The sequence below is a fragment of the Leopardus geoffroyi genome, chromosome E2 (genome assembly GCF_018350155.1).
Source record: "Leopardus geoffroyi isolate Oge1 chromosome E2, O.geoffroyi_Oge1_pat1.0, whole genome shotgun sequence".
Lineage (NCBI taxonomy): Eukaryota > Metazoa > Chordata > Mammalia > Carnivora > Felidae > Leopardus > Leopardus geoffroyi.
The window spans coordinates 38417601-38439770 of record NC_059335.1 but is presented as its reverse complement, the minus strand read 5'-3'; the positions used below and the strand labels follow the sequence as shown (position 1 = coordinate 38439770).

General features: G+C 42.6%; 1 protein-coding gene across 5 annotated transcripts in view; it reads left to right on the top strand.

The window, feature by feature from the left end:
- The first annotated feature begins 9108 nt into the window (after positions 1 to 9108).
- LOC123579252 (cadherin-8) overlaps positions 9109 to 22170 on the top strand; it is a 366323-nt gene continuing 353261 nt past the window's right edge. The window contains exons 1-2 of one of the 5 annotated variants that reach the window (XM_045442964.1): positions 9109 to 9489; positions 10059 to 10329. The gene's annotated coding sequence lies outside the window, so the exon portion shown is untranslated. Of the gene's footprint in view, positions 9490 to 9837; positions 10330 to 11560; positions 11819 to 18627; positions 18764 to 22170 lie in introns of those variants that run through there. The other 4 variants (XM_045442965.1, XM_045442967.1, XM_045442968.1 and 1 more) reach the window with 4 other exon arrangements.

Here is a 22170-nt window from a genome sequence, read left to right as displayed (position 1 = left end):
ACGGATAGTGGAGTCTCTGCTTTGAAGGAGCTCAGAATTAATCTGGTGAGGGGGCCAGACAAATGAACATAAAATGATAGGAGAGTGTGGGCCAGGAAGAACAAGGGTATATAAATGGGCACATGAGTGAAGACTTAAGACTAGAATTCCTATCTGTGAGCCATCTAGAAAGAAAAGATGGCCAGTACTTATTGAAAAGTATCCTAAGAGAGGAAGAAAGCCATCTCTCTACACTTAGGGTCTGTTCAACAGGCTGATCCCAACAGCATCCCCAGAGTATGGTGCCCAGCCTAGTGGCAAATCCAAGGAGTGTCTCTGGGGAGCTTGAACTCTTTTATAATTAGTGGCAGCACCACAAGAACGCATCTCCAAATAGACATACAATGTATGTAGGAACAGTGTTCTCGCTATGCAAATTCAGGTTCTAGGCAAGTTCCCCAAGGAACTACACTGTCTTAGGCTGACCCAGACATTTTTGAGTCCAGATCTCTTCCCTGAGACCTTCCCATGTATCAGGATCTTCAGGCTCTAGTCTCTAAGGTACATGGCTTCCAGATAATTGGATTGAGGAAGAATCCCCAGCAGAGTTCAGCAATGAAGAAATGGGTATGGGCATGGCCCACTGTTTGCAGGGTGCTTCTCCTCTGAAGTCCTCATGTGGCCATAGACTCAACTACAAAATGTTCTGAACACTGGTATGAAGCCTAGTGGGCTGTCATTTTACCTGTCTGTAAATTTCAACACCCCCCTGATTAGAAACTGACCTTGTTTCACTAGAGATTTAGGAGAGCCCTCCTTCCATTACAACGTGGGCCCTTTCTTGCCTCAAGATCCCATTATTTCTCCTTTAGGTCATCAAATGTAAAATATCCATCCATATTTCTTTACCAGATCATGAGATTGAAGTGGGCCTCTTTCAAACATCAGCAGCCTTTCAACTCTTCTTAACAAAAGTAGGAGGGGGTTTGGAAGGCCAAGTGAAATAAAATAAAAAAACAACAACAAAAAAAACCCCAAATTTTAATCTTCAAGAAGGAATGCAATTGCATGAACGAGGTATAAACTGTTTAAAAAATGATTTGAGGGGCGCCTGGGTGGCGCAGTCGGTTAAGCGTCCGACTTCAGCCAGGTCACCATCTCGCGGTCCGTGAGTTCGAGCCCCGCGTCAGGCTCTGGGCTGATAGCTCAGAGCCTGGAGCCTGTTTCCGATTCTGTGTCTCCCACTCTCTCTCTGTCCCTCCCCCGTTCATGCTCTGTCTCTCTCTGTCCCAAAAATAAATAAACGTTAAAAAAATAAATAAATAAAATAAAAATAAATAAAAAATGATTTGAAGATGAAAGGCTGGTTTGTCTGGAGCTGAGAATGTGTTGGAGAACAGCGGATGGTACTAGTTAAAGGGCTGATTGAGGTCTGACTGAATGCCCTGTGTAGCCACCAGACAGAATTTTACAATTAAGAGGAGTAGCCTCACTGTAGGGATCTTGGAAGGATCTGTTTTCTGGCCATCTGATCTTTTTTAGGTAGGTGTTGATAGGTTTGCTTGAGAGGAAACTAACATATATACTGAAAACTAGATACCTTTTTTTTTTCTTTCATTGCATCCTTTAATGGAACAACGCTATGAGTTAAACATTTCATAAAGCATAAAAAGGCTTATGCACAGAGGCCCAAGAGCCTCAGAGTGGTTATCTAACTAGTTAACCAGTTAGCTGGTGTAATTTACAGAACCAGTAGTGTGTTCAGCCAGCCTTTGAAACGAGATGTAGGACTCCGAATGTCTGGCTCTTTCTTGCAGGCCTCATGCCTCCGAACTCCGGAGTAAGGGAGTTAGCATTTTCAAAGGAAAAAGAATTAGTTTAGCTGGTGCATACAGGACAAATAGATTGTGCTATAAAAGGATAGTGGAAAGATGAGCAGGGCCACTTGGGATTTAGAGAAGTAAAATACATTTCCCTTCACATTTTCATCATCTGAAAAACTAGGAGGTTATTGTAGAGAGTAAATGACACAACATATGTCCATCAATCCCTAGAGTGCCCAGCAAGATTTTAAACACTCAATGTAAGAACACTTATCACAACTCCTAATACCACTTATTATTACTTTCTCTTCCAGAAAAGTGATTATATGCATTATGTAATTTTGGAGGAGAAAACAACCCAGTGAAAAATAAAGGTGTTCTGTGCTCAGGCACAATGAGATAGTTTGGGGAAGACGGAATATCATTATATTTAAAAAAAAAAGAATGACTAAAAATTTAATAGGCTCCTTCATTTTGGCAAGTCATGTGCATTTGTTGTCTCTGCTTTTGGAGAATGCAACAGTCTTGTACACCTGCATTTGAAATGAGTTGTTACTTTGTGAGGATACATCAGAATGTATGAGAGCACATTTATGTATTTTTTTTCTTATGTTGATGTTTTTCTCTGATTCCCCAACAATCCTTACTCCAAAAATCTGCATCACACAAATTTTGCTTTGAAGGAGCCTCCTGGGGCTGCATCAGTGAGCTTAACTCCAGGATACTAAAATAATTCAACCAAGACAAGACACATTATTACGCAGATACTAGGTGAAGGGAGTAAATGTAATCTCACCAGAAAATGAAAATACTTTACTGGACTACATTAATTTAGATCTAAGTACCTGAACTATTTTTTCCCCAAGTCTTCTAACTTCATATCTTTAAGATTATTGAGTGTTAGCTTAATGATTTTTGCTTGGGCCATATTTACAGAGATAAGTGACAAGCTGACATATGACCAAGGACTTATGACCTGATGACAAGGACTTAAGATCTTGTGGGGTTCCCTCCCCCCAAGAACAAGTTATATAACCTTAGGCTCAGAAGTCAAAAGCCTTTCCGCATTCTTTTCCTATAAAATGAATAACTTGAACTAGATAGTCTCTAAAGGGCCCTTTTGGTTCTGATAACATGTTAACTCTATAAAACTGAGAAAATAATATATTTTCTCCCCTCATAAGATTATTGTTGCAAGGATCAAATAAAAGAGCTGCTGTTTTTGGAAATATATGAAGGGCTATACAAATCTAAATAGTAATAGAAGAGTGCTTGAACCGTGGACTCCAGTACTGAGGAGTAAGCATCACCTTGGAGGCCATTTGGTTTCATTATTTTCCAAATGGTCTTCAGAATGGTGTTTGTTATGCTGAATCAGAATCGCCTTATTCGCTTTCAAAAAATACACATTCTTGGGGCGCTGGGCTTGCTCAGATCGTGCAACTCTCGATCTCAGGGTGGTAAGGTTGAGCCCTATGTTGAGCATAGAGATTACTTAAATGAATAAAACTTTAAAAACAATACACATTCTCCTTGGAAAGCCTGATTTAGTTGGTTAACCATGGAATCTGGGATCTATATTTACAAAACCACATGCAATTAAAGATTCTGATTTGGTTTGGGAACACATAATGTTTAGTTCATCTTGTATTGCAATGTGTGTGTCCCTGCCATAAAGAGGTGATACGTTATTTAAAAGTAGGTGATGATAGTTACTTATTAGTATTTTAATGCTGAGAGGTAGTACTCAACTGTATTTAATGTTGAAAACCCTAGGTTGAAATTGTGCTCTTTAACTCATTAATTGTGTAACCTTAAGCAAATCATTTAACTTTCTGAGCCTCAGTTTCCCCATACTTTAAAGGATACCAACCATGCCCTTTCCATTCTTAGTGCCTTAATAATAAAACAGACATTGCCTGTAAAGAAATGAATGGGCATGTTATGATGTTATCTCGCCTCCCTCTTTAATTACTTTTTAAAGTATCATTGTTATAAGGGGAATGGTAAAACACATGCTGCATAATAATATTATTAAAAAATGCATCTCTGAGTTACATAACAGGTGTTTAGATATTCTACCCTCCAAATGGATGCCAAAGGAGAAGTTTGTTTACAGGTATCTTCTTCTCTCTCAGAGACTGTTTAGTGGGTGGTGTTTGGGTGAGTAAAATTACCTTCTGTTCTTGTTAGCTTATTTTCAAATTTAGGGAGATACACCCAAATGTACGTCTTGAAGGAATTTTGCCTTACCAGTTAGCTGTATTTATTCACACGCAGGCATGTTTGCAAAAGCAAGTACATTTTTCTTCCCCAGATATTCTTTCCCATTTCCTACCATGCCAAGTCTCTTGAGCAAATCCACTATTTACAATAGAGTTGTTTTAACGACATGTTTATGGAAATACAGATCCTGATCACAGTTTCCCTCTGGAGACCAAAGAGAATTTGAAACCCTGTTAGTAGATGGGAGATGAAAGGCGGGTTCAACTGTATATCAAATTGTATCTGAGGACCTGAAATTGTTTTATAAACCTCAATTAGGCCTCATACCACCCCCCTGGGGCAAGAAAGAAGTATTATGCACTTTTATGGAGACACAAACCGAAAACCCACGGAGAGGTTAATCAATTTGCATCACATGTCTTATAGCTGGGCTGCAGTGAGTTAGGAACAAAACGGAATTTCTTCCTAGGGAGCAACTTACCTTCTTTTATTTGCCTGATTACTACAGTGTGTGAAACTTCTGGAAAATTATGATGAATGTTCAAAAGAGACCCCTGAGAAAGGATTAGCATTTGTTTCCCAGTTTAGTAAATGAGTGATTTGTTTTTCACGCAAAAGCAACAGCACCTTTTTTGTTTTGCCAAACACTTTGGTAGAAATGACCCCTTTGAGGAAGGAGAAAAGGAAAAGCAGGGCAATTCAGGAATTAGGGAAGCAATTGGTAGGATATTTCTTTTTCTTTTTTCTTTCCACCTCCTTCTACATAGCAACCTGCACAGATATCGCACGCTAGAGGGCACTTGAGGTAGAAGGAAAAAAGTCTTGACGTCTCTCCGACAGGACCAGTTGCCTTTGCAAACAGGAGCCGGCAACCTAAAAGCACTGCTTTCCGTTTTCTACGTGGCAGTCGAGCTCTGATGAACGAACAGACAAACAAAAAACCCTTCGATAGCACTATGCAGCTTGGACTAATAAGGAAACTGCGTTCAGATTCTCGGAAACGCAATTTCCTTTCAACTTCTTGGAACCTTTGTCGAATGTAAATACAACATTCTTCCAATACCCAACTTGATAACAACTAATCAGAACTATAGGCTCCATTTTAGGCATATTAAGAGATGCTGATGTGCTGCCCCACCCCCTACTACTGAACCCCCCATACATGTGTAGTGATACGTTAGTGTTAGTGTGCACATTGCAGATGACAGTGATCTAAACCAGTCTTAGGATTAAATTTAACTATTATATTTTAATACCAAATACAATCTGATATACCAAACTAATTTTACCTCATGGGGTGTGTGTGTGTGTGTGGGGGGTCTTTTCCTTTTCTTTTCTTTCTTCTTCTTTTTTAAAAACACAATGTGGATTCACTGCCCCCCCCCCTCCCCTTCATGGCTTCCACGTTAACAAGAGGGGTCTGGCATCTTAATCTAGTGGCCGCTCTGTTCCAGAAAACAAAAATAAAAACACAACACAATCGAACCAAACCAAAAATGCTAAGTGTATCATCTACAAAATCCGGGCTGGCTTATTTGATAGCTTTGTACCAGTCCCCTTAAATCTATCTAACTGGCCCCTCACCCCCAGTTTCTGTGTAGAAGCTGAATTGGAGCTTATCTCTTTTCTAGCACCTGGGAAGATAGGAGATAATGCCATTTTGAAAACCTTCTCCAAAACGCTCTCAGCACAGATGTGGTTTTCAGAAAGTGTTTACACCTCCATTTACTGAAAATATAATGGCAAGCTCAAGATTAGTAATTACAGTCAATATTAAGAGATCCAGGCCTAATTTCAGGGACAGCTAAAACCAGCAGCCAAGAAACGTAACCATCACAAGTCTGAATAACAAGCTCAATGATGATTTTATGCCAAGAATCCATCACCACTTCTAAAGAAATCAGTCTAGTTTTTCAAAACCTGTAATAAACATTGGTGAAGTAATTCCATTATTTAGTGTGCATACACTTTTCTTTTTATTTTACCTTATTTGTTAAGATAAGAGTCTGCCCTAGAACATCCCAGGACAAAAACAATAAGTATTCATACAATGCACTGCTTTATTTTTATTCTTCTCATCTTTATATATATCACCTGAGAAAAGAATAGCCTAAGGCAGTGGTTCTCAAAATATAGCAAGCAACACAGTCCCTTGGAGCATTTGCTAAAACCCAGGTTGCTAAGCCCCACCCAGATTCAAGGTCTGAGAATTTACATTTCTAACAAGCCTCCCGAGATGGGGAGGCAGGATCTGGACCAGAGATCGGTGTGAGAACCACAGTAATTGCTCACATTCACTTCATTTGACCACCCATTACATCTTTTCATGACTGTAATAAAGAGGCTGATTTAAAACAAACTCTTAAAGAAATCTTTCCTAAATGTACCTAACATTTACAAACTTCTTAAAATGCCTTCCTAATTTTTTGCCTTCTCATGATATATGCTCCAATATTGGAAATTCAATCAAATTTCAGAGTCTCTTCTGCCTAATGCTACAGTTGTTATATATTACTTATTACAACCCCCACACCCTCAAAAAAAAAAGAACATGGTGGTTTTGAGGTTTCTGCATCACGATTTCATAACATGAAATCTGGGAAAAGTACTCTGCATTCCTGGAAAGTATTATATGTTAATTGGTATTACACTTACGTTTTGGCCTTCTTCATATTTCAGAGTCTTAAAGTTTTTACTTAAAATATTATGTTTAAAATATCCCAGGCAGGAGGCACCTGGCTGGCTCAGTCAGTGGAGTATGAGACTCTTGATCTTGGGGTTGTAAATTTGAGCCCCATGTTGGGTGTAGCGATTACTTAAAAATAAAATCTTAAAAAATTAATAAAAAATAAAATAAAATAAAATACCCTGGGCAGGAATTACATCGTGAAATATTTTCATTCACCGAATCCACACTTCTCAACCCCTCCTTTAGGAGAAAGTCCACAAATTCATTAATTGATCTAAATTTAAAAGCAAGCCAAGAAACCTGAAAGTTCTCGCCATTATACTGTGGTAAACACATGTTTTTTAATATTTGCTTTTATATTATTTTAGTTTTTAATTGTGTACCGGAGAATGAGAAGAAGAAAAGTTTACGTTTTGATGCAGCAAATAGTAGCTATGTTCCATTCTGCCATTTCCTGCTCCAGTGGGACAAAGTGGAGTGTCCCTATCTCTCCCACCTCCCGCCAGGGCTCTGCTTCCTATAAGCCAGCGGGTTCTTCACTATCCAACTAACCAGTCACTTGGTTTAGTGTCTCCTTTAGTCCAAATTACAGCACAAGATCTACCTGTAGTGAAAAAGAAACATAGAGTTTCTTTCCATGTCATTCAACTGCAGTAGAGTCCTCCTCTGCCTGTCACAGAAACCCAGGCTGGAAACACCCTGCCTCATCCCAGTCTGCAACTCAGTCAGCCAAGGTTATTTTGAAGGCATCTCCCCACCCCCCAGCTCTTCTCTGATTCTACTTCAGCCCTATCAGATAATCCCTCACCCTTCCTCCCCTGCAAGGCTCCACCGCACAGGCAATTTCAGTCGCCATTCGGAAAAGCCCATGTAGCACAGTCCTCTTCCTGTGGACTGGAAGCTGGAAGGCTGTAACCCTGGAGAGGATGTTGAAAAGAAAACACTTTCTTAAGGAGTTAGGCTCTCACCATTGTGACATTACACTGCATCCTATTAAGTGTGGGTGGAATTGTTAAAGAGGCAAATGCCTTGTCTTTCAGCAACCCTGATTATTTTAGAAATATCCTTATAGGGCTTTTTAACATTATCCTAATCCTCTTTCACAGTGCTTAATCACCCAGACCTCTCCTAAGAATTAGGAGAAAATTAGTAGGAAATTCCTACTGCAGTGCTTTGAGCAGAGATTAGCACATGGAGAGAGGGCTACCTTGAATTCTAGTTGCCAAAATTCAATGAAGACAATGCATGTAACTGCTCTGAGAGTACACGTAGAGGTGAGTCAAAACAACGCATCCCTAACCATGGCATCCAAAGCCATTGGATCCTGACTCTCTTCCCTTTGTCAAAAGAGTTGCTGTTGTTGTTTCCCTTTAAGAAAATGAGATTTGGGGATGTTGTCTAATTCTACCATTCTGGCTTTCTTTTGAGATGAGTTTGTTACTTGTGACGATTCGCAGCCTTCAGTAACACAAAACTTTTTCTGTGGTTCTCATAGATTTAAGAAAAGTACCCCCAGGAAAGGAGCAGAGCATGTGTTCAAACTGAAGATGAATGTCTGAAAATTAAGCACAACCCAAATATCGTGTATTTCTTTGTCCACTTGGGACTTACTTCCTGGTCTAGCAGGAGTTATGATTTGATTGAGGTATGACTTCTGTTCCTTTTTCCTAGATAGAATTAGCCAACTCCTGAATACCCTGCAAGCTTACACAGTCTGAGAAAAGAAGGAACAGTTACTATGTACTGTCTTTGTGTGTGTGTGTGTGTGTGTGTGTGTGTGTGTGTGTTTGGGGGTGGGTGGGGGCAGAGGGGAGATACCTCCTGGTTCTCCTCACCTCTCCGTGTCTGAAATAATTCACTAAGTTTTTTGCCCGTAAGAAGCTAGAATGTGAAACAGATATTAGACCTATAGGCTGTATTCTTTTAAACATTTCATAATGGGACACACACACACACACACACACACACACACAAATGTCAAATCTGCATAAAACATTACAAGCATATTGTGCCTATTTTCTCATTCTGCTCACTGTGTCTCATTAATTTGCGACAGTCAGTACAAGCTCTACAGACCTTGTGTCTGGTTGTCTGCGCCCTTTCCCCCTTCTGTTTCGGCTGTGACCCCCAGATGGTAAAACCCTTCCTGAGAACTCCCCTCTGGTGCACAGGGCACGGACCAAATCAGGGTGGCCTGTGGAGGGAAGTTAAGCAAAAAAGTAAGGATTAGTGCATCTTACGTTTCACTGATTGTACCAAAAGATGATCATGGTGGCTCAATATTTCTATGTGTTAGCCTTGGAAGTGAGAAGAAAACAAGCCTGGACCTCTTAATTTATCTGTACTGGCTCTACCCCAGGGCGGGGGTGGGAGGGTGGGGGGACGTTTCTCAGGACCTGCACGGCGTCCATCAGAGCAGTTGAACGGGCCACAGCCAGGGCATCTCTTGGCGGAGGTAAAGGAGCTGCGAAAATGGTGTCTGCGAGTAGATCTGGAGGCCAAGGGACACTGACAAGACAGGGCAATCTCCCCCTGGATTTCCCACGCAAGTTCTGCTGTTCTTTTCGTGCCTACTTACTGCGCGCCCCTGCCCGCTGCCCCGGTGCCCGCCCCGATCCCATCTCCCTGGAGTAGAGGCAGGGGGGTGCTAGGAATGTGCTCCACCCACAAGACCGCGACACACCGCCTGCCTCCGAGCTGTAGCGTCTGAGTCGTAGGTAGCGGTCTGACAAGCACCCCACTCTGTCCGCAAGAGGCTCTCGGAATTGCGAGGTAAGCCGCCCACGCGCACCCCTCGGCCCTGCCGCGTCCTCTTCCGCCCACGGAGAACAGCTGTGGGTCGTTGAGACGCTTTTCAAGACCACGCTGGCCCCAGGGCGCAGGTGAGAGCCGACCGAGGAAGCTCGCGGGAACCGCCTCCGCCTGCCTTGATCCTCCGCCGGCCCCCTTCTCCGGGAGGCTGGCCTTCCGCGGGCTGCGCGCTCCGCACGGAAGGGCGCATCTTCAGCCGAGGCTCTGGCTGCGGAGACGCGCGGGGCGTGCTCGGGAGCCAGGAGCGAAAAGTTGGTCGCCCACTTGGAGCGGGGAAGAGCGAGCGAGCGAGCGAGCGCGCGACCGCCGAGGGGGAAGGCAGGGAGGGGGCGGGGAGGGGGACTGCTTACATGAATTTCCAAGTGGTAGACCTGCCTCTGCGCTCTGCCCAATGAGATCCGTCAGGGGAGGCACCCGGCTCACTTTTCCACATCACTTCACAGTTACATTTGGCAGGCAGGCGGGCTCGCACGCCGGAGCGCTCAGCCCGGAATTCGTGGATTTATTCGGAATCTCCTTGCTTCCCCGAGTCCCTTCCGCCGGCGCCGGTCTGGGCACGGACGGTCCCGCGCACCCGCCAGCTCGCTGCACTTTGGGCTGCGGACACCCGGACTCGGCGCGCCCGCCCCGCGTCTCCACGGCGAGCCCGGCAGCTCCGAGAGGCATGAACGGAATCCGGAGGCGCCTGCCCTGCGCGCGGGAACCTCTCGGTGCTCGCCGCCCTCGGGAGCCGACCCAGAGTCCCTGCAGCCGTGTGTGAACCAGGAAGCTTGAAATTCGCCAGCGCCGAGCTCGTCAAGAGTAAGTGCTCTCCCCCGTCCCCTTTTCCCTCCAAGCCCCGAGGACCCCGAAAGGACCGTTTCCTTTAAGAATCCCTATCCCCCTTCGGACACCTTGCGCGTCTCCCCCCCCCCCCCCTCCCCCGCAGATGGTGGACGCGGGTTCCTAGCCCAGGCTTGGGGCTGAGCTGCGTCTTTCATGATGCGCACAGCCGACGGGGCCACCTCAGGGCTCTGACGATTTGGCAAACTGTTGTGACAGTAGGTCCTGGGGAGTAGCAAGCAGCCTGTGCCCCTTTAGTCTTCCTGCCAGTCTCCATCTCCGCGGTCGCCTGGCGATTTCGCCGCCTCGCCAGGCCGGCAGGCAGGCGACGCTGCAGCCGCGCGCCTTTACTGCGGGGTCCGTGCGGAGAATGGGCAACACCCGCGGCGGGGGTGAGGAGGGTGCGAGCCCGAGAGGAAAGAAGGCGCAGGGACCGGGGCTGCCCCTTTGCTGCCCCTTCCCCCCCCACCCCGGGGACAGGGAGGGACACCCCTGCCTTGGGGCCGCGGGCCGCGACCCAGCAGCGGAGAGCCCCCCCCCCCCCCCCCCGCCCCGGCGCAGGGCTTTCCTACAAGTGGCTGCTCCAGCCTACGAGGCGTGGTGCCCGCTGCAAACTTGCTGGCTCTCGGGCCGCCCCGCGGCTCTGCAGCGGCCAAGCCTCTGTACCGAACCCCGGCAGGACGCCCAGAGGCACTGTCCTTGGCGAGCCCGCTCTCACAGAGGCCCCCCGAGCCGAGGACTCCGAACCCTCTCCCCATCGCCCGGCAGGGCAGGCGGCTGCGCTTTGTGCCTTCTCCCTGCTCCCCATCCGCCGACACTCGGGGGGCGGGCCGCCTTGCTCGCCGGCCTAGAGGGCTCTCGCCTGGCTTGTGCCAGCGCGTAACAGGTTCGTAAGGGACCTTCTCCCCTCCTACCGGGTTCCAGCCAGGGCTGGGGGACGCCGAACACCTGCTGATGCCAACAGGTATCCGCAGTTCTCTCCGCTTCCCTTCTCTCCCAGACCAAAGCTCTCCCCACACAATGTGGCAGGAACCTCAAAGTTTTGTTACCGTTGACCCTTCCCCGCAGGCACTGGGCCGGCCGCTCATCAAGGGCCAGCCGTTGGCCTCCGCGAGCCGAGATGGCAGCTATTTGCTTGGGTTGCTAAATCTTGGAAATCAAACAACATGAATTGTTTATTGTTGCGAACGCACAGCATCAGTCCGTCATGGCAAATCAGGCTGTCAGCTGCTCACTTCAGCTCCAGTTAGAGAACGGGGCTTGTAGCCGAGGCAGCGGGAGGCAGGAAAGGTCCTTGCAACTTTACCACCCTTTCCTGAAGATTCCACAAGAGTTTCCTCTTGAAGAGGCACGATCCGACAATCCCTTAGCGCGCCGGAGCTGCTAATCAGATCAGCCGGCTGCTGGGTTTCACCTGGCTTCACGCAGCTTGCGGGCTGACAATGGGAAGGAGGGGGCTTCGGAGAAGGTACGCCAGCACTGCCCTCTCGGGTCGGGTACCATTGCGGAGCGGGTAGGAGGGACCCGGGTGGGTTGGGGCGGTTGTGAAGCGCCTGTCCGCCCTACAGTTCTCCTGACAGCCGTCTCAATGGTTAGCAACGCTCCCTGGGCTGTCACCTCTGCTTCATTATGGGAGCTTTTCAACTGGAAAACTATGTGGGAAAGAGATATTTATGTAAGATTCGAGAGTGGGATTTTCCATCCATTCAACCTCGCCGCTGTACTTGACTGCATGCAAAATGTGCCCCGTCTTTTAGGCTAAACACAACTGAAATTTCTGCCCGGCTGTTGCCTTTTATCAGCTGTGTCCAGTTTTGCAGAGATTTTATCTCTGTGTGTGTGTGTGTGTGTGTGTGTGTGTGTGTGTGTGTGTGTGTGTAAGTAACAAAGAGCGAGGGAGAGAGAGATTCTTTTACAGACAGGCCTGATACCTTTGAAGGATGTTCTCTAAGGGCTGATTTTTCTCCCCTCAAAGGGAGTTCTCCATAATCATCCTGTCCAGACATGTTTTCCACTTCCCTGAGCTCTGTGGCTGAAAGAAATTCAAGGATTAACCCTCTTATTAAATAATAACACTAATAATATTCTATAATTCTTTAGCAGATTGGAAGCTCCCCATCACATACTCATTTCATGCTGGAGCAGTTGCGGCATTTTAAACCATCCCCTTTGATAGATTTTTTTTTTTTCCTGGACTCTAAAGAGGGCTTGGAGTTGAGAAAAATCTCCCAAAACAGAGAAGAGCTTTCCCAGCCACTCTGGGATTGCTTCATTCAGGGCTGTTGAGTGGCATTTCGTTTTCCTCATTGTTTGTTCCCCCTGCCACCCAGATGAGTGTCAAGGTATCCCATGTCCATCAGGAATGGGCTATATATTTTAGAGATGCTGGCTAACGTTCTCCAAAATTTGTGCTGTAATGCTGTCACTTAAGCTTTGAATCTTTCTCCCCTGCAACCTAGATCTTGTATTTCTGGTTGTTATTACTGTTAAGAATCACTCCGGCTTTAAAATCCCCAGATTCCCAAAACTCTGGAGATTCTTGATAGGTAAGTCTCTACATGCAAGACTCAACATTTTTTGGCTGCATTTTTGCTGCGCAGGATGCATTTTTGAGTTCTTGAAGGTGCTCTGAATTTCACTGAAGAGCAATTTTATAGCAGCCTTCCCTAGAATAGCAGCAGCATTTGCTGCTCTAAAGGATATTCTCTCTAAAGGATAGGAGGTCTTTAACCTGAAAATAACTTTATTTGGGTATTGTGTAGAACTCTGGTCCAGACCGAATTCATCTAAGGCAGCCCCTTAGTTTAGCACTGAACACACTAAAGTAGCCAATGGTGGTATGCTCAATGTAAAAACAAACAGCCCATAAAACATACATGCTCAGCAGGCTGGAATAGACCACGTGAGAAGGCATTTGTAAAGGCTGTTGTATGAGCATATTCGTGATACAACATTTCCGTGTACACTGTGCACAAATTTAAGGTCTTAGGATGCTGGTTAGCCGGGAGCATCGGATTTTGGAGCAAAGCATGGGAACTCCAAAGAATCAGGGTATAATGATTCTATTCAAGAAGTTGTACTTAAAGGTTTTGCTTTCCAGTTTCCTTTCATTGTTCATTAGTGAGGAGAAAGGAACAATCATCCAGAAGTTAGAATCCCTACTTACCAACTGTCCAGAAAACCATATTATAAGTAAATTAATGCTTTAAGAAAAAAAATCTTTATTTTTCTACTCAAGGTGGCACACCTCACAGCTTTATCAACATTCCAATCTGAGCAAAATTTCCATGCAAAGCCGGAAGCTTTTCAGGGGTAAAATGATAGTCAATTTATATTTCCAACCACACTTTTCTGGTTTATCAGCCAAGTTTTGTGTTTGACAAATCAAGGAGCAAGCATGATCAGAGTAGCCTTTTAGTTATAGATGGAGTCTAAAGTCTCAAGACTTTGTTTTGGAAGTAGCATGCTCAGTGATGCTGTGGATAGTGGTGTCAGTCATTTTATATTGCCTAAAAAGTTACTTGGAGAAGCAGGAAAAAGATGAAGTTTTCTTCCCCCGTTGTTTTCAGCATTGTTGCACTCACAGCTGAAATGATCATATTTTGCTTTTTAGTTTAGGAAAAAGCTCCTAACTTTGGTGTATTAAACACCACCTGCAGAGTGTAAGAATTCAACCCTGGCCGGTCCTGGTTGCTCTGTATTAGGTGTGGTACACACATACACAAAATTTACTTGTAGAAAACTTCAAAATGTGCCCAGATAACTAACTTATGTATTGGTTCAAGTATGAGGATTTTTATCATGTTCCCTTTGCCATTTCATCTGCCTTGGATGGTTTGATTTGCAGCCCCCCCCCCCCCCACCCTGGCTTCCTGAATTTGTATATTGACCAGTCTTTTTTTTTTTTTTTTTTAATATCTTTTTGCAGTGCTGGAATTTTTTTTCTCCAGAATCCCACAGATGTGTATTTGTGAAATAAAATATTATTTTGATGGAATAAGGCTGTCATCTGAATTAGTGGGGCTTAATTAACCAAAGAGCGATTAGGCTTTTCTCATTTAATTCCCATAGAAAGTTGTGATGAGCAATCTATTTCTGCTGAACCGTTGGTTCTTGCCTCTGGAACCTGCTTCAGATATAACCATGAGGAGAAAATTAGTTGAACCTGGCAACTTCGAAAGGTCAGAAAGGAAATAAGTTCAAGGGATGCCATTCAGCTGCTGCTCCCATATGCTGCCTCTAGCTAAGTCTCCAGAGTTACTTCATGGCAAAGCACCAGGGCCAATACTGTTTCCTTTTTCTATCATGTCCCAAGCTTTTATTTCCCGAGTTTTAAATGTCATATGCTTTTCCTTATAATAAATATCATCTACCTTCTTGCCTGTAGAAGTCTTGTTTTTAAGTTTTATTAATAGTTGAAATAGATGTGGTTTTCTGTCTTTCTTTGGAAAACATCATAAAAGAATAACACTTGTACTTAGAACCTTCAAACTTTCCTTTCCTATTCTCTCTGCCAAAGACAGTTGCAAATGTTGAAATGATGGTTAGTTGAGGGCAAGCACAGAGTTAGTGCTCTGCAAACACTTATTTAATGCATCAACAGTGAACAAAGACTGCCCTCTCTTCCTTTACTAGGAGATTCTCAGTGAAGGATGGGGTGGGATATAATCCTACCCAAAATCCAGTATTATGATTATAAACCTCACTTGGAAAATCAAGACCAGACTTATATCAAGAATGCTGCTAACCTATATGGGATGCAAAGTAGTGTTTTATTGGGGAAAACACACTAAATTCTGAAGTGTTGCATGTGTAACTCAGTGTCCATACCTTTTCCTTGGTGGGGGAATGTATAAAATAATGAAGGGAAGAACTTTCCCTCTTTTGCTCCTTCCTTCCCCTCCCTCCTTTGCTTCTCTTTAGTATATTTTGTATTTGAATGGAACAGTTCATATTAACCTTATGTGAATTGCAAGTCAGAACGTCTTAGAAGACCATTCTATACTCTTCTATATTGCGTTAATCAGCAGGATACCTGGCACTCACATGTACACAATGGAAAAAAATACTGTGTGTGCCATGATAAGGTATTTCTGTGAATAGATTTATTTACATTTTAAGCATGTTGAATATACTGTAAAGGAATATTAAGTGGAATTGTATTCTATGTATGTCATTAAGTGAAAATGTTATAGTACCTTCATGTTCTATTACCGATAACATTTTCCATGCATTGTTTCTTTCTAGATAGATTAATGCATAAAATATGACTATTTGATTTCCGATGTGACACAAATAACATGAAATAAGTTGGTGAGGGAGTGATACGAATATCATAAGGGAATACTTTTCTTTCTTATACATGCAACCTCATCTTCCGAACTTGTTATAAAAATTACAAGGACACATTCCATTCTTTATTTCTCTATTGCTGTTTCAGCTTGACAAACAGAATTTAATTTTCTGTGTTGAAGTATTTCCATCTTCCTACTGGGGGTGCTCAAAAATGAAAAACCATTAATTTATACTTATTTTTATTAAAGTGGTAGGGCATATTTGTGTTTGTCTGAGTTTGACTCAAATATAGTCGGTGAAGATAGTACTGATTTTAGAACTCATATAAATACTTTAATTGTCATGACCTATGTATTCTGTTGTATCTCAGTATTACTTTTGTCAAATGATTGCTTGTTATCTGTCTACCCATCTATCAACTGTGTTCGTAGTTCATGGTAACCGTGTCAGTGGGTGGTTTTTAAGCTATAAAGTCTTTGAAACATGAAAGAATGACAGTAAGGTGCACTTGTAAGGATGGTTACTACACAGTATAATCTAATTGGCAGAATCTTGACTTAATATGCTGGGATACTTGGCTGCATTTCAGTTTTAGTATTACAGACTCTGTAGCCTTGGTTATGTGATATAACTGATTTTAACCATTTCTGCATGACTTAAGCAAGAAGCCAGAGCTTGTAATTTTCAGCTATCACCAGTAGTGCTGAAATGAATGGAAACCAGTTGTTGAATACTTTTGAAAGAAGATACTACCTGACAATCTTGTAGCATTATCTTCTCTCAGCAGCCTTCTGAGTAGTGTTGAGAGATCATTTTGGCCTCATTTCTGAGTTAGTGGGGACTCCTCACTTTGACCATTCTCACAGGAAGGTAGATGATGATGAAATGCAATGGAATTTTTTTTTTTTTTTTTTTGGTAGCAGTACCCAGCCAATGAAATGTTTGTCATCGAGTAGTTAAAGTTTGGCTGTAGTGCAATTGTACAGTAGGATGTAGCAGCCCATGTTTTTCATTGAGTGGTTACAAAGGGAGGAATAGGTCCCATGTGGATGTTTAGTGCTTGTGTGTTGTCCTGTCTGCAGAAAATAGTGAAGGGACAATGCTATGTCTTCAATGGAAAGAGACATGGTTGGCTCTTGGGAGGGGACTAAAAATCCTGCCCTTTAGCAGCTTAATAAAACTATTTGAAGTCATTAGTTGTGTGTTAGCTGTGGGCAGGGAAAGCTATTTATGAAATGCTATTTTATTCGTATCCAACATGGTTCCTGCCATTTAAAAAAAAAAAAACAAGAGTTGGAAAAGGTTATTTTATTACCTGTTCTAAACAGAACGCTGGGATATTTCCCAGTGAAGTACACAGCAAGAAATTGAAATAAAATAATTTTTTTAAATATCAATCAAAAGTCTTTGTTAAGTACATGGAATTTTCAGTAAATAGTAGCTATCATTGCTTAATTGATAGAGTTTTATGTACATTCAGTTATTTTTTCCCACTGTCCCTCAAGTTAGAGAGTATGAAACAGAGCATCAGTTCCCTTATTTGTCGTAATTGAGATACATCTCCCCGTACCTTATGAGTGATAGAACAGTGATTCAAACTATTTCCAACTCCAAACTCGAGGTTTCATCCACTGTGCCATGGAGCTTTTCACAGCTCAGCTACACTACAATTGGGCAAGAGTAAAATTGATTTCTATTGGTTACTGTGATTTAAAGGGTCTTGGTTCACAACCTTGGGAGTTCCCAGTGTAAACTTTGAAGTTGGCCTCCGTATACAGAGGCACGGAGTTGCCAAAGAAAGATGTGAGACACTCCTGACTGGTAGGTGGCAGTGTTAATAAACAAGGGAACTCAGATATGAAGCTTTTTCTCAGGTGGTCACACGATGAGATCTCCGCATCTGTGCACTAGAATCTTAAGGTGTTAAATAGAGGCCTCCATGGGGTTCAGTCACGTATTTAGTCCAGATGGACTCACCAACATCTTAATCCCTCAAAGCTGAGTCTTTGAAATGACTCGTAGTAAGAGAACAGTGGGTAGAATGTAGGTCCAGGAATAGGGATGGGATAAAAATTCCTGCGCCAGCTCTCTGATCCACTGGTGGTCACATCTTCACAAAGACCTCCTCCAACAAAAGGCGAACACATTGTTTTCACTCCTAGGTCTCTATTAAATTTTGAGCACGTTACTTAAAGACAGGTATAGATGGGGCTTTCAAATGGAGAAGGAGGTATTTAGAATAGCCCTGAGAAATCACTGCCTGACACTACTGTGTCTATACTTAGCAAGGGATACATGGAACTTGTGTTCATTTTTTTGAGATGATCTCAGTACACTCCTGTCTTAAGAGTCTGACAGAATAGATTCATCTTCAATATCTTAACCTTATGATTTCAAAAAAGTTTTCCTAAATGAATGTCTGGGTCTATAACACTACAAAAGGGCCTTATTGTGACCTTGTCTTTGTCACAGACCTAGTCACCCCCTGCTGAAATTTCCCTAACAAATAGAAATGCTTCTGTGCTCTGTGTGTAGAACAAAGTTCTGACTCCTTGGGAAAGGAGAAGGCATTTATTTTTGCCAAGGTAACCAATAATGATTAAACTTCATGAAAACTAAAGAAAAAGAGTCACGTGCCAATGGCAGCAGAATGGATTTGGCAGGTGTTCTGGGTGGCAAAATAAGCGAAAGATAAGTGCTTTTGAATAGAATAGTAGCTGGATTAAGGATATGGTAGGAGACCAAGGAAAGATGATTAGAGGGTTGTGGCTGATGGGGAGATAAATAGGTTTTGTGTGTGTGTGTGTGTGTGTGTGTGTGTGTTTAAAACAAAAACAAAATTAGAATCCTGTTATGCGACGGGAATCTGGTCAGGGAATTCTGAAGGCTTTAGGATAGATGACTCTCCTGAGTTGTATTTGGATGCATGCAAGTACCATCCCTCTCTAAACCCCAAATATATCTGTGCCTGTTCCGTTCCAGTCATCCAGCGTTTGGCGTGAATTGCACTGGGCCACAAGCTGAATCTCATACCCCATCTGTGTTTCTGAAACACCACTTTGAATTCAATGTGCATTTACCTGTTTTGAAGCAGCCTGCTAATGGTTCTAAATTCAAGGTCAGAAACATTTTTAATAGAAACTCTCTGGTCTTATGTGTCATTTTTGCTTCTATGAAATATTGTGGCTACTAAGCCTGGTGGATAATAAAAGCATAATTTCCTGTCAACCACAATAATCTGCTGGATTGAATCCTAAAGTGTCTGTAAAAGCCCATTTTTATTTTAGACTTCACCTATTGGTGTGTGGCTTATTGTTTAGAACTTTAATCTACCTCGTTCACAAAATTGATGGTGGAGTATATTTTTGCATAATGACTTAACATACCTGAGAATTGACCACCTTAAAAAAGTTCACCATAAAAAAAATGTTGGGGTCAGCAGAGTAACATCCAGGCTGTAATTAGAAAGGTGTCTAAAATATATGTATGAATGAAAAGTCAGATTGTAAGTATGTTACCCAAGAGAAGATATTTTCTTATGGGGAAAATTCTAAAGACTTTCTTACTTGTAAGAATTCCAGAGAGACTGTAAAATCTCTTCATCTCACTATCTGGGTGTAAATCAATGCAACAGCATTATAATAAAGTGGATTGCTTGGCCAGACATACGTACTGTGGTTGGAAAATCTAAAAATAAATTGATTTTTTACCCAAGCTTTACAACCTTGCTCAATTTCTTCTTCCTTGCATAGACTTAAGCAGTTTGTGTATGAGTTACTCTTCACGATGTTTATTAATTCTGATAACAGTGACATCACATTTGGTTGCATCTCAAGAATTCCTATAAAGCTATTTTCTAATCATCAAAGAGGACATTACCTCTGCTTGTGGCAGAGGTGAAAGCAATATAAATAGTATGGTTCTAATTGTCACAGTAGAAGCTCATTTGTCTCTAAGTGAAGACTCTCCAAGGCAGACTTCGCTGAATGGAAGGCCAAGTCTCACCACCCCCTGATAGCACATTTGTGCCTGTGAATACTCCAGTTAGTGGCACAGTTTTACCAGAGCCTTGCATAAAGTAGTGTGTGTGTGTGTGTGTGTGTGTGTGTGTTGTTGGGGGGGGGCGGTATTATGACATCATACAAATCTCATATATTCACACCAGTGCAGGGATTCCCAAAGTCTGATGTGTGTATGTACTCCTGTAGGCACAGTGAGGGTGAGCCCTGTGTGGGCCTGGGAGGAAAAACCTTCTCACCACGCTGCTAAATCCTTTGTTATTTTAAGGAGAAGGTCTGAGTTGGGAAGTGGTCTTATTTGCTCCAACCCCAGGCTTCTCAGACTCTGGTCCTCAAATCCATGCAAAGTCCCAGGCCCCCACCCTCCATTTACTGGTTTATTATCTGCATTTTGGCCAGGTTTCCTGAGGATTTGTATGCATATGAAGGTTTGAGAAGCACCCCCAGGGGTGTTGTGGAGAGGACTTACTACATTTACCAGAGCCCATTGTTAAATTTTCAGGAAATGCCAGAACTTGTTAGTGGCCACAGTGAGAGCTTGAAATTGGTGGAAGTATTTACATTATGGAAATAATAAATCAAGGATTCTTTCTTTCGAGAGCCACTTAAATATTTAACAGCATATCCTTGCCTCTAACTGTTGATTTTCCTTTTTATCGGAGACAGATGACCTCAGGCTTTGCCAGTGTCTAGTTAAGAGAAAATAAAACATTACTTAAAATACCAGTCTCTCTGTGCTTCAGTTTGCTTATCCATAAAATGGAAATGATGATAATAAAGTGATAATACTTACATTAGGGTTATTTTGAAGAGTAGATGTAAATACATAGCTGTGTTGTACATATAATATGTATATATACGTATGTAGTCTTGATTTACCATATACATACAAATATGTGTGTATGAGTTGATGATTTAATATTACCCAAACACTGTCTAAGTGTTTACTGTTAATCTCTTTGTAACAAATAACATTGGTTTGCCATTTTAAAATAGGTATTAGAAAAACTCACATTTTAAATTTAATAGTACAAGTAATTTAAGAATTTGGCTGTCTGAGGGAGGGGTATATGACTGTGCTAGAAATTCTGTGCAGGGGAGGGTAGTAGAAATGACCAGTGTGGATGAAGGAGAGTTTCCCTTCATCTCAATAGAGTTAGGATAATTTCTCTCCAGAGCTCTGCCACCAGCTATTGGCCACTGACCAAATCATTCCTCCTTTCTCTGAAAAATGAGGAATCAGATTGGAATAGCACTCATATGTTTCCCATACCCTGTCTGCAGGATGGAAAATATTTCTATTCCTCAAAGCCTTGGAGAAATCCAACATGCTCTTTGCTTCACAGAGAACTGGCAGAGTAGAGGGTACCTTATTTGACAGGTACTCTGTGGAGACCATGTGTAGGATGAATTTGGTGGGTGGAGAGCAGATCATGGATTGAATGATCTGGTAAGTAATGATTTGCAGACTACCCAAGATGCTGGATTAATCGGTGGTCTAGTTCCTGTGCATTGCCTGACTTAAATGCCCTTTCACACCTAACTCCTCCCCTCCTCCCCAGTTGGGAAATTGCTTGCTTCTCAACCCTTAGATGTCACTTCCTCCAGGAAGCCTTTTTTTTTTTTTTTTAAATGCTGTGAAGATGAGTGGCATACCATCGCTCTGTATTTCTGTAACCCTTCTCAGCCTGCATTTCACTAAATACTGTAAGTATATCTTTGTTAGTCTGTACGCATTGGACTCTTTGCTTCCTGATGAGAAGAGCATTGACCTGATTGCCTGTTGACCATCAGAATACACTCATCAGTGTTTATATAACGAGAGACGTGGTTAAGAACGAGAATTTTGGAAGTAGATTACCTAGATTCAAATAATGATCTGCTCCTTAACTGGAGGTATTTTTCGGGGCATGTTGTTTAACTTTTCTGTGCCTCAGTTTTGAATGAAACAGTGTGAGACACAGTAAGATTTATCCAGCTCTAAGATACTGCGTTAATGGGTGGTATTTTGGGCTATGCATCTATTCCTTTATTAATGCATCCTTTCTAACTAACAAAGGTGTGCCATGGTGTACAATTACTTCAGGGTTTGTTATCACTTTTTACCCGATTTTGGTAAGTTTGGGTGCAGTACCTCTCATGCCACATTTCATCCTGGCTGCCAGTGGATGGCTTCCATGAAGGAAGTGTCTATTATGAGTATCGGATTAAACTTTCTTATCCCAGAATCATCAACAACAGAACAGATGCCAGAATATACTTGCAGAGTTATTTGGCACAGTTTAAAAATAACTGTACGCTCTAGCCTTTTCTAATTGCTTTAACAAGACTACCTCTTTTAATCCTCAAAATAAACCATTTAGGTATTATTATAATTGTTGTTATCGTTGGTAGTTGGCCCCCACTAGTAAATGCAGTTTTTTAAACTAGAATTCAATCCCCAGACAGGCTGATGCTGGAGGAAAATCACAACCCACTTAGCCTTCTTGTCTTTGTAGTTCTCTGG